This window comes from Miniopterus schreibersii (genome assembly GCF_964146895.1).
Source record: "Miniopterus schreibersii genome assembly, chromosome: 3".
NCBI lineage: Eukaryota > Metazoa > Chordata > Mammalia > Chiroptera > Miniopteridae > Miniopterus > Miniopterus schreibersii.
In genome coordinates, this window is record NC_138103.1 from 30,982,186 (window position 1) to 30,995,684 (window position 13,499).

At 42.5% G+C, this 13,499-nt stretch overlaps 1 protein-coding gene across 3 annotated transcripts in view; it reads left to right on the forward strand.

Moving 5' to 3' along the window:
- GJC3 (gap junction protein gamma 3) overlaps positions 1 to 13,499 on the forward strand; it is a 38,947-nt gene that overhangs the window by 17,111 nt on the left and 8,337 nt on the right. The window lies entirely within an intron of this gene.

Here is a 13,499-nt window from a genome sequence, read left to right on the forward strand (position 1 = left end):
ACTCAGGGAAATGGAGGGAGAGGAACCAGACTGGGGCTAAAGGCAGTTAAAAAACTGATGTTGGGCGTGGTCTTGCAGGCTGTGATAAGCAGTGGAGGGTCAAACAGCCAAGTGTGTCATCTCTTTTGGTCAACTAGAATAAAATGCTCAGCGAAGGCAAAATATTAGGTGCCAAGTAGCTTGAGAAATTCAAAGACAAAGTCTGATGATTGTGTCCATGGGGCTGGAAAGCTTAAAGAAAAAGAGAATTAACTCAGAAGCAGAAAGTATTGATTCAAAGCACAATCTGAAAATCAGGTGATTTCTATGATAGTGCAGAAAAAATTCTTTTTGGCTTTTCTAGTTTTAAGGATGAAACAGACAAAAACCTAATAGTGCCTAATGATTTAAACCTAAGAACAAAAAATAGGTTTTCATAACAATTACAAAAGCCTAAAAAGTCCAATAGCCAAGTGTGATCAAGACATTGCTACAAATCTTGTATGGTTGCTACGAACAGTGGGTGACAAGAGCTCCATGAGAGAAGGAAGTCAAGTGTGGCATGGCGTCAGGAAAGGCTTCACGAGAGACGTGGTTGAGCAGGATATCCCACAGGGATAGAGTTTCTGCTGGCAGCAGGGGCAAATTTTATAAGGACAGGGATTTGTTATCCCTGGCCCTAGTGCTTAGCCCAGTTCCTGGCAGAAAGAAGACAATGAATAAACACTTAGAAAATATATCAATGGATAAATGAGCAGTGACCAACAGGGGCAGCACCAGATCTATCTGAGAGTCACTGAGGACAATTTGATAGAAATGGAGTTCGGGAGGAAGATTGAGGGTATGTCAGGTGGGGTAATATATTCGAAAGGGAAGTTGGAGGGCCCCCATCCAAAGAACATCCAATGTCTTCCAATGAACGAGGCACATTTTACTCTTGTGTATTTTCCCTCACAGCCTGTGTTTTCTGCATACCCCAACCCTCTAGATCACCAGTTCTTAGCCTTTTGTGCCATCTACTCACTTGCTGAGACAAATTTTATTTTTTCTTAATTTTTAGAATGTATTTATTGATTTATTCCTTTCAAGATATTTTTAAATTCATTATACATAAAACATAGAATAAAGAGGAAACCAGTTACATGGAAATGCAGATCTTTCCATGCATCTTTGTGGCCTAATGCATTCTTTGAGAGGGGTCCCCCAGATACAGAGCAACCTGCTATCCTAAAGTGAATGAGCAATGGTTAAGGAGATAATTTGTGGCAAGGAGGCTTTCCTGAGGCGAGGCTTCCTGAAATTGCACTTGAAGTTGATCCCGCCTGTAGAGGAAGTTGTTGGTGTTCTTTGTTGAGTCAGAAAAAGGTGATCTTGGAAAGACCCACATTTGGTTCTCTGGACCCCTTTATGCTCTCTGGTGTGACGAGTTGATCCCCATGACCAGGTCCCAAATTCAGGTTGCATCCCTGTCAGGACCTTGTGACCCTCCCTTCTCAGCTGTCTCATACCTTTCTGATGAGCAACAATCTTTCTACATGTTCTTGGCAAGGTATGTTAGGTTTCCATACCTCCTCTGAGGTCTCAGTCCTTCCAGGAAGTTCCTGTGGGGGTGAGAGTGGCTCTGTGCCCTCTCCTTCTCCCCCACAACCTGCCAGGACTCTAGTCTTTTGAGGTTTCCTCCTTCTAGTCCAAGTCCCCCCCGCTTCTCCTCTCATAAGTGGGGTGAGGTCTCACATTGTAATCTGCCTAGCCTTGGGATGTTCATGTGGGTTTCTGGTTTCCTCATTGATCTGAAAATGTTCTCCTGTGACATGCTTTTCTTTATTTGTTCAAAGGGCTCAAAGGTTTCTGTGTGTGTGTGTGTGTGTTTTAAATACCATTGGCTGGTTTATTTCCTTCTGAGTTATTTGGCTTTCCCCCCCATTACTAAACATCAAAGACAACATTTCCTCAGACTTCCCACCCAATACAGTGTAATTGAAAATACTAATGTGAGAAAGAATTAAAGGACCGAGTGCCTTACCCAGGCGACTTTCTCCCTGGAGAGCTCAGGACAAGAACAGACATTAAACTTCAGTCCCTTTCTTGAGGCTCAGGATTGGGCTGACAATATCCCTCTCTGTCTCCATTTTTGTCCTGAACCCCCTGGAGCTTTGAGAGTAGTTTTAGTGGGTTAAGTGGGATTCTGAGATATACCATTCCTCTAAACCCTCCTGTTTCTCTTCCACTAGGTCATCTACCTGCTTATATCCCCTCTCCTCAAGGTTCATTGGCCTTTCTCTTGCTCAGTGCTGGTGAGTAGAACATAAGAAGCTGTGAGCACTTAGGCCAGGTAGTAGGTGATTCTTCTGAGCATCTCAGGGCACTCCTCCTCCAGACAGGCCCCAGCCACTTCATTGAGATGCTCTCTGCTTCTCACTTCTGATTGGTGTTCAGAGCTGCTGGGTCCAAGGGGACTCAGGCTAGGATTTCTTTGTTGAATTTGGTGAATTTGTCCATTGTAGGAATACCTCCAGAACGCTATCCTGCTGTGTATGTGTGTGTGTGTGAGTGTCATTCAAAAGCTCTCAACCCAACAGTCCCTGGAAGATGTGAGACTGTGAGACCATGAAGGTACAGCCTCCCAGACCCCATTCACAGTAAGTTGGTCTGGCTTCATTTTCTGCCTTTTTCATGGTATTGTTTCCATCTCTGTTCTTTTTTTATTTTAATGTTTTGTTTTTAGTATTTATTTTATCCTATAAAGCTATAAAAGCAGTTGAGCCTTCAATCAATTTGTTTTGTTTGTTTTAGACAAACTTCCACATTGTTACTTCCAATTACATACATAACCTTTTTGCAGTTCCTCCCTTTTCCGTGAATCCTTTCCCACTGAAAATTCTTTGCTTAAGACAGTAAGTTTTCCCCCCCAATATCTGATTTATGCAAAGTAATGTGGTTTCCAAACCATTTTTTCTTTATTTTTCACATCTTTTAGGTAGTTATTTTGGAGCTATTTGCCTCCATGTCTCTAAATAAAATGCTTTCTTGATGTTTCAATGCTAGGCATTATCAAGCTAATATTCTGGAAGATGATTTACCGTCTTTCCTTTTCCAACCTCCACCACACATGCCCATTTTCCCGTATCCATCCCCCTAATATAAACATTATATATGAGAAATTAGATCATTGTTTTCATTATTATGACTATGTAATACCTTTACTCTGCTATGTAGTAAACTATAATTATTTTACTTTTACACATAACTTTTTGTTTTTTAAAAAATTTATCTTTATTGTTGAAAGTATTTTAGATATCCCCCTTTTCCTCATTGATCCCCTCCAACCCACATTCCTCTACCTGGGCCTTCACCACACTATTGTCTGTGTCCATGGGTTATGCATATATGCATGTAAGTTCTTTGATTAATCTCTCCCCACCCACTCCCTCACCCCCGCCTTCCCACTGAGATTCATCAGTCTGTTCCATGCTTCTATGTCTCTGGATCTATTTTGTTTTTTAGTCTATTTTGTTTATTAGATTCCACGTATGAGAGAGATTATGTAAAACTGAATCAGGAAGAATCAGAAAACCTGAATATGTTAAGAACAACTGATGAAATCGAAGCAGCAATTAAAAAACTCCCAGCAAACAAAAGCCCTGGTCTGGACAGCTTCACAGGGGAGCTTTCTAATTCTTTAAGTTGTGGGGTTAGATAGTTTACTAAAAATTTTTCTTGCCTTTTGACGTAGGCCTGTAGTGCTATGAACTTCCCTCTTAGGACTGCTTTCACTGTGTCCCATAGATTTTGAGTTGTTGTGTGTTCATTTTCATTTGTTTCCAGGAAGTTTTTGATTTCTTTCTTGATCTTATTGGTAACTCATTCATTGTTTAATAATATGCTATTTAGCCTCCATGTGTTTAATGTTTTTCAGTGTTTTTACTGTAGTTGATTTCTAATTTCATGCCATTGTGATCTGAGATGCTTGATATGATTTCAGTCTTCTTGAACTTGTAGACTTGTTTTGTGTCCTAACATGTGGTTTCTCTTTGAGAATGATCCATGTGCACTTGAGAGAAATGTATATTCTGCAGCTTTGGGGTGAAGTGTTCTGTAAATATCAATTAAATCCATCTGATCTAGTGTGTCATTTAGAGTCACTGTTTCCGTGCTGACTTTTTGTCTGGAAGATCTATCCAGTGAAGTCAGTGGGGTGTTAAAGTCCATGACTATGACTGTATTGCTGTTGATATCTCCCTTAAAGTCCTTAAGGGTATTATTATTATTGTTATTATTATTTTAATATATTTTTATTGCTTTCAGAGAGAGGAAGGGAGAGGGAGAGATAGAAAGAACCATCAATGACGAGAGAGTCATTGATCGGCTGCCTCCTGCACGCTCCCTACTGGGGATCAAGCCTGCAGCCCGGGCATGTGCCCTGACTGGGAATTGAACCGTGATCTCCTAGATAATAGGTGGATGCTCAACTGCTGAGCCACAACGCTAGATTCTCCTCACACAGCTCCAGGCCACTCTGCCCTCCCTCTGCTGCAGCCCAAGGTGAGTGGCTGCACATGAAACTGTGAGTTGGCCCTTTTATAGGGTGCCTGCATTTCCAGTCCTCTCTCCCTGGCACACAGAAACCCAGCTGCTTTTCACAGCCAGATGTTATGTGGGCACCTTTCTCAGTTCTGGTGCTCTTGGCTGGGAAGCCCAGCCTGGGGTTTAGTCCCCAGAGTCCTCAGTGGGACCCACTGAGGATCAGCTGAGATCTCCCTCTGGACCTTCAGCTGCTGCCTGCGGGAGCCCAGCCAGCCCTCTCGTGTCCACACTTCCTACCAGCCTGTGTGCGGTCTCCGCTTTTCCCCCTTGGTTGTGAGGGTTCTCTCCAGCTCATCTTCAGTTGCAGTTGTTTATTCAGGATGGTTTTTCTCTATTTTAATTGCAGTTTGGTCCTGGGAGAGTGTCCGTGTAGCTTCCACTCAGTCTGCCGCCATCTTTAACCTCAACTTTGTGCTTTCAATTACTTTTTTATGTTCTTATTCAACTGTAAACTCCTCACCAATCAAGTTAATCTTATAAAAAACATTCAGAAATCTTTGGATTTAGACAGGTTGCTCTGCACACCTGGGATCTCCTTTTATTATCATCATCCTGGGAATTCCATCTCTTAGCTGTGCAGTATCTTTCATTTCCTACATCATAGTATTTATATACGTGTGTGTGTGTATATGTATTTATAGATATAATCTTCCTCTCTTAGCTTATTTTTATTTTGCTAGAACACATGAAGAAATTTCTGGAGGTAAAATTTTTGAGTGCTTGTATACTGGAAATGTGTTTATTATACCCTCACACTTGGTTGACAGTTTCACTAAGTATAGAATTTTAGGTGAGAAATCATTTTCTTCAGAGTTTGAAGGCATCTCTCTGTTGTCTTCTAGCTTTCATAGGTACATTTGAAATGCCTAGAGCCATTCTGGCTTCTGATTCTTTTGTGAGTGATCTGTTTTGTTTTTTCTGTTCCATCCAGAAGCTTGTTAAATTTGTATTTTTTTCTCTAGCTTTTTGAAATTTCATCACAATATGCTTTGGTATGAGCCTATTCCTTTTCAATTCTTTCTTTATGGAACTTCTATTGTATAACTGTTGAACCTCCTGGACATTAATTTTCTCATGTGTTCTCTCCTGCCATCTCTTTTTCTATACTATAATTTCAGGGAGAGTTCCTCAACTAAGGAACCCCTCCTTGGCTGAGGGGCTCCACAAACAGAATGACCCATCCCTCTACTCCCTTAACTAATGAATAACCTGGAGCTTTCCAAGACCAGGGAGAGGGGCTGGAGGGGGACGCCCAGTGACAGGAGAACTCTCCCTTCCCCTGGCAGAGAGGACCACCCACAAGAGACGGAGGGAACCTGGGGAAGAGGGAGACCTGAGCTACACCCCCACCAACTGCTCATGGCTGAGGAGGAGGAAGGCCAATGGAGGGAAGCAAGAAGGGCAGTCAATCCCTCAGTGACTTTTGCCCTGCCAGGAGAGCACTCAGTTATGGCATTAATCACTGCAAGTGAGGGTGTTCCTCTGCCTGATCCCTTTGGAAAGCCCAGATAGGAAGATAGGCACTCTCCCCTTCCTCCATGATTGATCTGAGAACCACAATGGGCATCCTGGGTGATGGTTATGAGGGCACCAGGGGGTGAAAAACACTGGCTGCCACCCCACTGCCCTTGGGTGCTGTAGATCAGATTCTCCCCACACCTCCAAGCACACACAGAGGGGTAGGGCAGTGGGCTGTTGTAGCCCAGAATCCTGAATCTTTCCTGTGTCCCACAGTCATGAGAGTCACCAACAATCAGTCTGTTAGCACCATTCTGAGGCAATCCTGCCTCATCAGTAGGAGCAATCAACTTGTGAGTAAGGGAACAACTTGGTTGATTGAGAGGAGGTGGGGGTGGGGGAAGAAGTTGGGGAGGGTGCTTTTGGGAAGGGCAGTTAGCCATCAGCCTTGAGGTTCCTGCAAATTCATACTGGGCATGTCATGTATGCAAAACCCTGTGTGATCTTTTCCCAGCCCATTTCTCAGCATAGTGTTTGCAGGGGGCATCCACAAGGGATGAGGCACTGGATCTCCTTTGGAAAAAGATCAGACTTGTGACAGCTGACTATAAAAGCGTGCATTGCTCAAGCTCAGTGTTCCCTGACTGCACTGCAAGTCTACTGCCTGTATAGCACCCACCTGGGTCCTTTGGAGTTACTGTCCGATGTTAGGGGCCCAGGACAACCCAAGAAGCTGCTCATGCTTCTTGCTGTGCCATGAGCACCAGTCCTTTGCCTCTATCCCAAAGGTCTCGTGTGTTCTGTCAGCATCCACGAAACAGTAACAGACTAATTTATTGGGTTGAAAGTAGGGTTAATTTCCAAACTTTGACAAGTATCTGAGTCTCCTCTATCTACATTTGGATCCTGGCTGGCAAAGGAAACTTCATGTGCTAAGCTGATCAACCAGCCATGGGAGGAAAGAGGTTGAGCAATGAAGGCCCCTCTTATATAGATGTGCTGGTGCAATTTTGGGAAATCTGATCAACCACTGCAGGGAAAACAGGATGATTCAGCTCTTGCGGACAGCCTTCTGAAACTCTGCAGCAGACACCCTACACCTAATGTCCTCTCTTCCGTAAGGTCCAAACTATACATTTACATTTGTGTTGGTGTGTCTTGAGCCTAAGTGGCAATAACTTGTTTTGCCACAAGAGGGAGCCTATCAGTGGGCTGGGAGAGGAAAATCAGATCTGCTGACTCTCCCGAATCAGTTGAATAGTTTATTTCTTTGGATATCTTACGAATACAGAGGAAATAGATGCAACAACATTCATAGCAATTCCAAAAACAAATAAAAATTATTTTAAATATTTATATTATTTGCAACTTTTCTTTCCATCCAACTTAAAAATTCAACTGCCTAGTTGAGTGACTGTAGAGTGATTGCGTCTGCTCCTTTATCTTGCTCTAATCATCCCCATCCCAGATTCCTGACGTCCCATCTCCCTCACTCATTTTCCATAATTCCTCATTGTTTCCCTCTCCTGAAGACCCACTTTCTGGCATCAGCGTAATCCCTATATAGGGCTTGGACCTTTTTCCCCCTCCCCTCCCCTCCCCTCCCCTCCCCTCCCCTCCCCTCCCCTCCCCTCCCCTCCCCTCCCCTCCCCTCCCCTCCCCTCCCCTCCCCTCCCCTCCCCTCCCCTCCCCTCCCCTCCCCTCCCCTCCCCTCCCCTCCCCTCCCCTCCCCTCCCCTCCCCTCCCTTCTTCCTTCCACCTCCCCCTTCCTCCCCTCCTCTGCCTTTTCCCTTTCTCCCTCCCCTTCTTCTCCTCATCATTTGAAACAGTAACTCCTAACTAGGGTTTTACCCAATATAGTGAGTGTTATGGTTAATGATCTAGATTTTATAGACCTTGAACAAATTACTAATTCCCCTGTTCTTCAATTCCCTCATTGCTAAACGGGATATTAGAATAAGAACTTTATCACAGTTTTTAGTGTGAGAATTAAATGAGATAACACATACCTGTTACATAGTACTTGCTTAATAAATACCAGCTACTATGATTACCTACTGTATTTTCCTGATCTTTCCTCTTGGAGAGTCCAGATTCTCAGCAGCTTTGGGGGTATTTTGTTCTCTAATCTCACTCTTTGCCCTTATTCTGTGCCTTGTATCAATAGTTCACCAGGTCTGAGGAACTGGCTGCTTGTCTTGTCCTGCCTGTTGCAGCCTGTATGACCCCTATAAATTACTTGAGTCTGTTTTCTTGTGTGCAAAATGGCCTGGAAGATCCTTAGGGCCCCATGTAGCTGTAAGTCTATGGAAAGAAGAACATTTAGTGAGCACCTGGCATAGACTGTGAACTATGGACTGCATTTCCTGAGCAAGTTCTAAATGTTGAGCAATGTCCTTGGCAATGAGGGTACAGGGCAGATCAAGAGGCACACTGCCCCCACCCTCATGACGCTTGCATGGACTAGTTTGTAAAAACTGAACTCTCACGACAGCCATGAGAGGACTCACTGATGCAATGTAACCTAGATGATTAAGTCACTTGATCAAGTACCTGTGAAACAGCTAGTGACTGGTGGAGACACCATGTGAGCCCAGATTTGACTGACCCCAAGGTTGGCTCACTTTCCCCCAACATCCCTGGGCAAGGGTGAGTCTGATACTTTCTTAAGTAGGATCAGCCTCAGACAAGTGCAGTTGTGAAGCTGAGAGTTCAGATATGCCTGGTTAAGAGCTGACTCTGACATTATTTCCCGTGAGAATTGAGGCCTGGGACAGAGAAAGCAGTTGTATTGTGGGGGAGGGAGATGCAGAAATGTCTATGTATTTCTATTTGTGTCTTTTGTTCATCTTTTAGGGATCTGATATTTCCTTCCCTAATTCCTCTTTTCATGCCTGTTTGGGACTGCCCCTTGATCTTGCGAAAACAGCACATACAGGGGGGCAAAAGTAGGTTTACAGTCATGAGCGTGCAAAACAGAGTTTATTCTTGTATTATTATTTATTCTTGTGTTATATATTTTTCCATATGAACAACTGTAAACCTACTTTTGTCCACCCCTGTATGTAACTTCCACCACACTCAGTCCACTGGATTTCTCTGTCTTTGCAATAGTCCACATGTCTTTCAAGGTCATCATGAAGATGTCCTCCCTGGTCTTCTGCACTTGGCTTTCCTCCTATCCTCTATTCCCATCACTAGGCTCTAGGGTCCCAGGGATTTACTGTTTTCACAATCATAGATAAAAAAGGCTTGATTGTTGGTGTAGGCAGTGGCCTAAAACATAGGGAAGACTTCACTGGGCATGGAAAATCTGGTGTAAAGAAAGTCACAGAGCAAGGACCTGCAAAAGTGGAGAGGACTTTGAGGAGTGGGTTGTGAGTCCCTCTGTGGGGCGGTAGTGGGTCAAAAAGGAAGACTTAGTCATTGGGATTAGTAGGTGCTTCACAGCATTGTATGCTCACATGGGCAGAAGGACTTGCCTTTATTTGGTAGAAAGTGCAGGAAGGAGAATTTTCTAGAAATTCAGATAATGAACAAGATAGGATCAGCATGGAATAAAACCAGGATGCTGTCTCTCTATCAACAGTTCTTTGAGTTGCCATACTGGTGAGAAATGCATTTGCTGACTATTTGTAAATGTTACGGATTTTAAACCCACACAATCTTAAGTTATTAGCTTATATTTTTGTTTCCTCCAGATTTTCATGTGATGATGGGCCCAGGATTAGCTTAGATCTCTTCTCTCCAGGTCATGTGGTATCCCAGGCCCAGTACCATTACATCCAATTTTCTGGGGTGATGTTTTCCTTCTTGCTCTGATACTTTCTTTTTGCTGACCCCTCCTCAACCTTTGTTCCTGGTGGTATCTCAGTCTCCCCCAAACTTTTCCATTTGTGGAAAAGAGGGAGGGAGAGAGAAGAAAGATCTCTCTCCCAATCATTGTGGGGTATAGAGATGCCAGGCCTCTGTACTTCTTTCTGCTCCCTAACCTTGGGTGATCCTTGCACCCTAGGCATCCTGCTGCTCCAGGTCTTGGCACATGTTGTCAACATATGGTTGTGGGAGGAGGCTGGTCTCATCTGGTGGGAAGAAGAGGGACAAAGAGGGTATTGTCTAGTGGACTAAAGAAGTGGGATGAGAGTTCTCTTTATCCTTGGCGGCTTCTTTCCTGGCACCAGTCCTCAGAAATTTATTGTGAAAGAGAAGTTTGTTTTGGTGTTTTAGGGTCCTGACAGAAGCTTAGAAGTAATTAAGCAGAAACCCCCTCCCCCCAGCACCAACCTTGGCTTCCTCCCCTGATACCCACACTGACTTGGGCACTGTGGACATTTATAAATGGGGCCATTGAAGAATCAGGAGAAATTTGTGCAACTTTGAAAAGTATCCCTATTCCTTGGGCCCTGTGCATCTCCCCACTTTCCACCCCCACTTCAGACATTTAGACAAGGACTTCGGGAACTCCAGCTGGACCATCTGTACAGCCCTGAATGGCAGGGTCAGAGCTCTTAGTTTCCAAAGAGAATTGTTAGTTTTAAGTAAGTTAGACCGAGAACCTATCAATTAAAAGGTTGGATCTCCACCTGGAAGTACCCGGCAACACCATGTGAAGTGCATGCAGTAGTGATTCCCCAAGTTCTTCCCCAAAGTAACCTACAGTCATTCACTCGAATAGCCATACAATGGGGAAGGGGAATATTGAGACCTTTTGAGGTTGCACACATGATTTGAGCTGGCACTGAGGATCTTGAGGATCCAAAGCTCCATCATAGTGTGTGTGGATGTTTGGTCATAAATGGGGCCTTGTCCCAGCTCCCTCTCACAGTTATAGCTTACATTCACTGCCTCTACAGACCCACCTGGTGTTCATTTCCCATGCTCTAGAATGTACAGTCAGAATAGACAAACTTAGCAGATGTCTGAATCCCACATAGATTCTTTGACCACTGAAGTAAAGTTATTACATAGCAAAGGGCAAGTGAGCTCTCCCCCAACACCCCCTAGGCCAAGAGAATAAATAGAAAACTATAATGAATCCCAGGAAAAATGGCAGAAATCAGTGTCATCTTCAAATAATTAAGGAATGCATGGTGATAGTCTCCATCATATCCCCATTTAATTCACCAGTCTGGGCCCTGCAAAACAGAATGGATCATGGCACATGGATTACTGAAGAATTAACCAAGAGTCCCAATGTTTATCCATTGGTCCAGATGTAGTATATTTAGTAGAGCAAAATAACACAGCTTTTGTTATATGGTAAGTAGCTATTGATCTGATTGATGTATATATTGATTCATTGTTAGAACAATGTGTAAGATCATTATTATTCATTTGTATTTCAAAAAGTTTAAATTTCAACATTAGTTCTCATTGCCTGTCCAGCTAGTTCACAAATAAGTTCTTTTCCTTGGATCTTCAAATTTACTTTGTTCATCTATAGTGTGTTATTAGTGAGGAACTGTAAATGACACTGCAAATTTTGGGACCTTTGATTACTGAGCACTTGGTAAGCATTTCTTTTATTTCAAGAAAATCTTGCATTGGAGTTATCAGTACAGTAAATCTTAGCCAAACTCTTCCACAACTTGACCGACAAGCGTTGGTGAAGAACACAAGATCATTAATTGTTTTCTATTTTTTCAGCAGTTTCACAAACTGGTGATGACTTATAGTATTTGCAAATATATACTCAATGATTTTATCAACTGTATTTGTAACAATTTTCTTAGAGTCTGCTGGCACTTGCATAAAGGATTGTAAATCAGGCTGATAAACCCACCAGATAGTAGAAGGCAATTAAATATTTTTAAAGTCAGGAGGGAAAATGACTAGAGTTCTGTGCTCAATTAAATAACAGTTCAAGATTGAGGATAAAATGAAAGCTTTTTAAGACCAAAAAGGATCAAGGGTTTACCCCTAACACTTCCCTATTAGAGGAACTACTGAAGGTGGTATTCCAAGAAGAAAAATTAGCATACCCATGCAAAGAGCAGCATTTTCCACAATATCCAAGAGGTGAAAGCAACCTATATGTCCATCAGTGGGTGAATGGATAAACAACACATGGTACATGCGCACATGTATACATACAATAGTATATTATTTGACCTTAAAAAGAAGTAAAATTCTGGAAGATGCTACAACATGGTTCATGGATGAACCTTGAAGATATTATGCTAAGTAAAATAAGCCAGCCACAAAAGAACAAATCCTGTATGATTCCACTGATATGAAGTATCTAAATTGTCAACTTCATAGAAACAGAAATAGAATGGTGGTTTCCAGGGGTTAAGGGGAAGGAGAAGTGGGTATGAAGTTTAGTTTTGCAAGATGAAAGACTTGTGGAGATCTGCTGCATAACAGTGTGAATATACTTAATACTGCTGAACATATAAAAAAGTGGTTGATGGTTAAAAACATAAAAAAGAAGAAAATTTAATCCAGAAGGAAGGTATGGGATTCGAGAAGCAGCACTAAGCAAAGAAACTGGTAAATGTGCTGGTAAATCTAAATAAGAATTGACTTAAATATTCTTTCTGAAATGCAGAGAATAAATTAGAGGTGGGCAAACCTAGAAGCAGAGACACTAGGATGACGTTTCATTAATTCAGTCTTGAACTAAGGTGCCTTCTAAATTCAAGGGAGAGTATCTGTACCACTAGCAGATTGATAAGATGTGGTCGTTGAAGGAGATGCCAGTGATGACAACCAGGTGTTTTGGTTGGGACCCGGGGGGGATAATGGAGTTAGTCATTACAATGTTGAACATGTAAGCAGAGAATTTTTATTTTCTTGAGGGTATAAAATTCCAATGAGTTTATAATCAAAAGCTCTTTAAAGGCTGGTAATTTGGATAATGGGGAAGCTAACAGTACAGTAGTGTTTAGGGTTTGCCATCTGTAGTCAGATTGCTTCTTCACATCCCAATTTCTCCACTCACTAGATGGTTGACTGTTCTGAGTTTCTCTTCCTTTGTAATAGTACTTACACCAAAAGGTTGTTATGAGGGATAAATGAATTAATAGCTACAGAGCACTTACCATAGCCCTCATTTATTAAGCACTGAATAAATGTTAGTGTAACAAAATATTTAATTGGAATTAAAAAAAAAATTATCTTTATTGTTGAAAGTATTACAGATGCGCCCCCCCCCCCGTGGTCCTCTTCCCCCTACCTCCCCCTGCCCCCGCCTTGCAATGTTTTAAGAATAGATAACACATATGACATTCTAAAGCGATTTGTTAGTCTGAGATTCACTACCTCAAAGGAAAAACAAATAAATAAGTTATTGTCACTCGTAAACTCTACACCCACATCAAAGTTGTATAAAATGGCAGAGTTGTTGGAAATTAGAGGGCAAGAGCATTAGCTTGGGAGAGAGGATAGCTTTGGAAAGAAATGTGCTGTTAGTTCTCCCCAAGAGACAAAGGAATAAGGGTGCTGCCTCCTGCATGTCAAGCCTAGTGAGAGGAGCT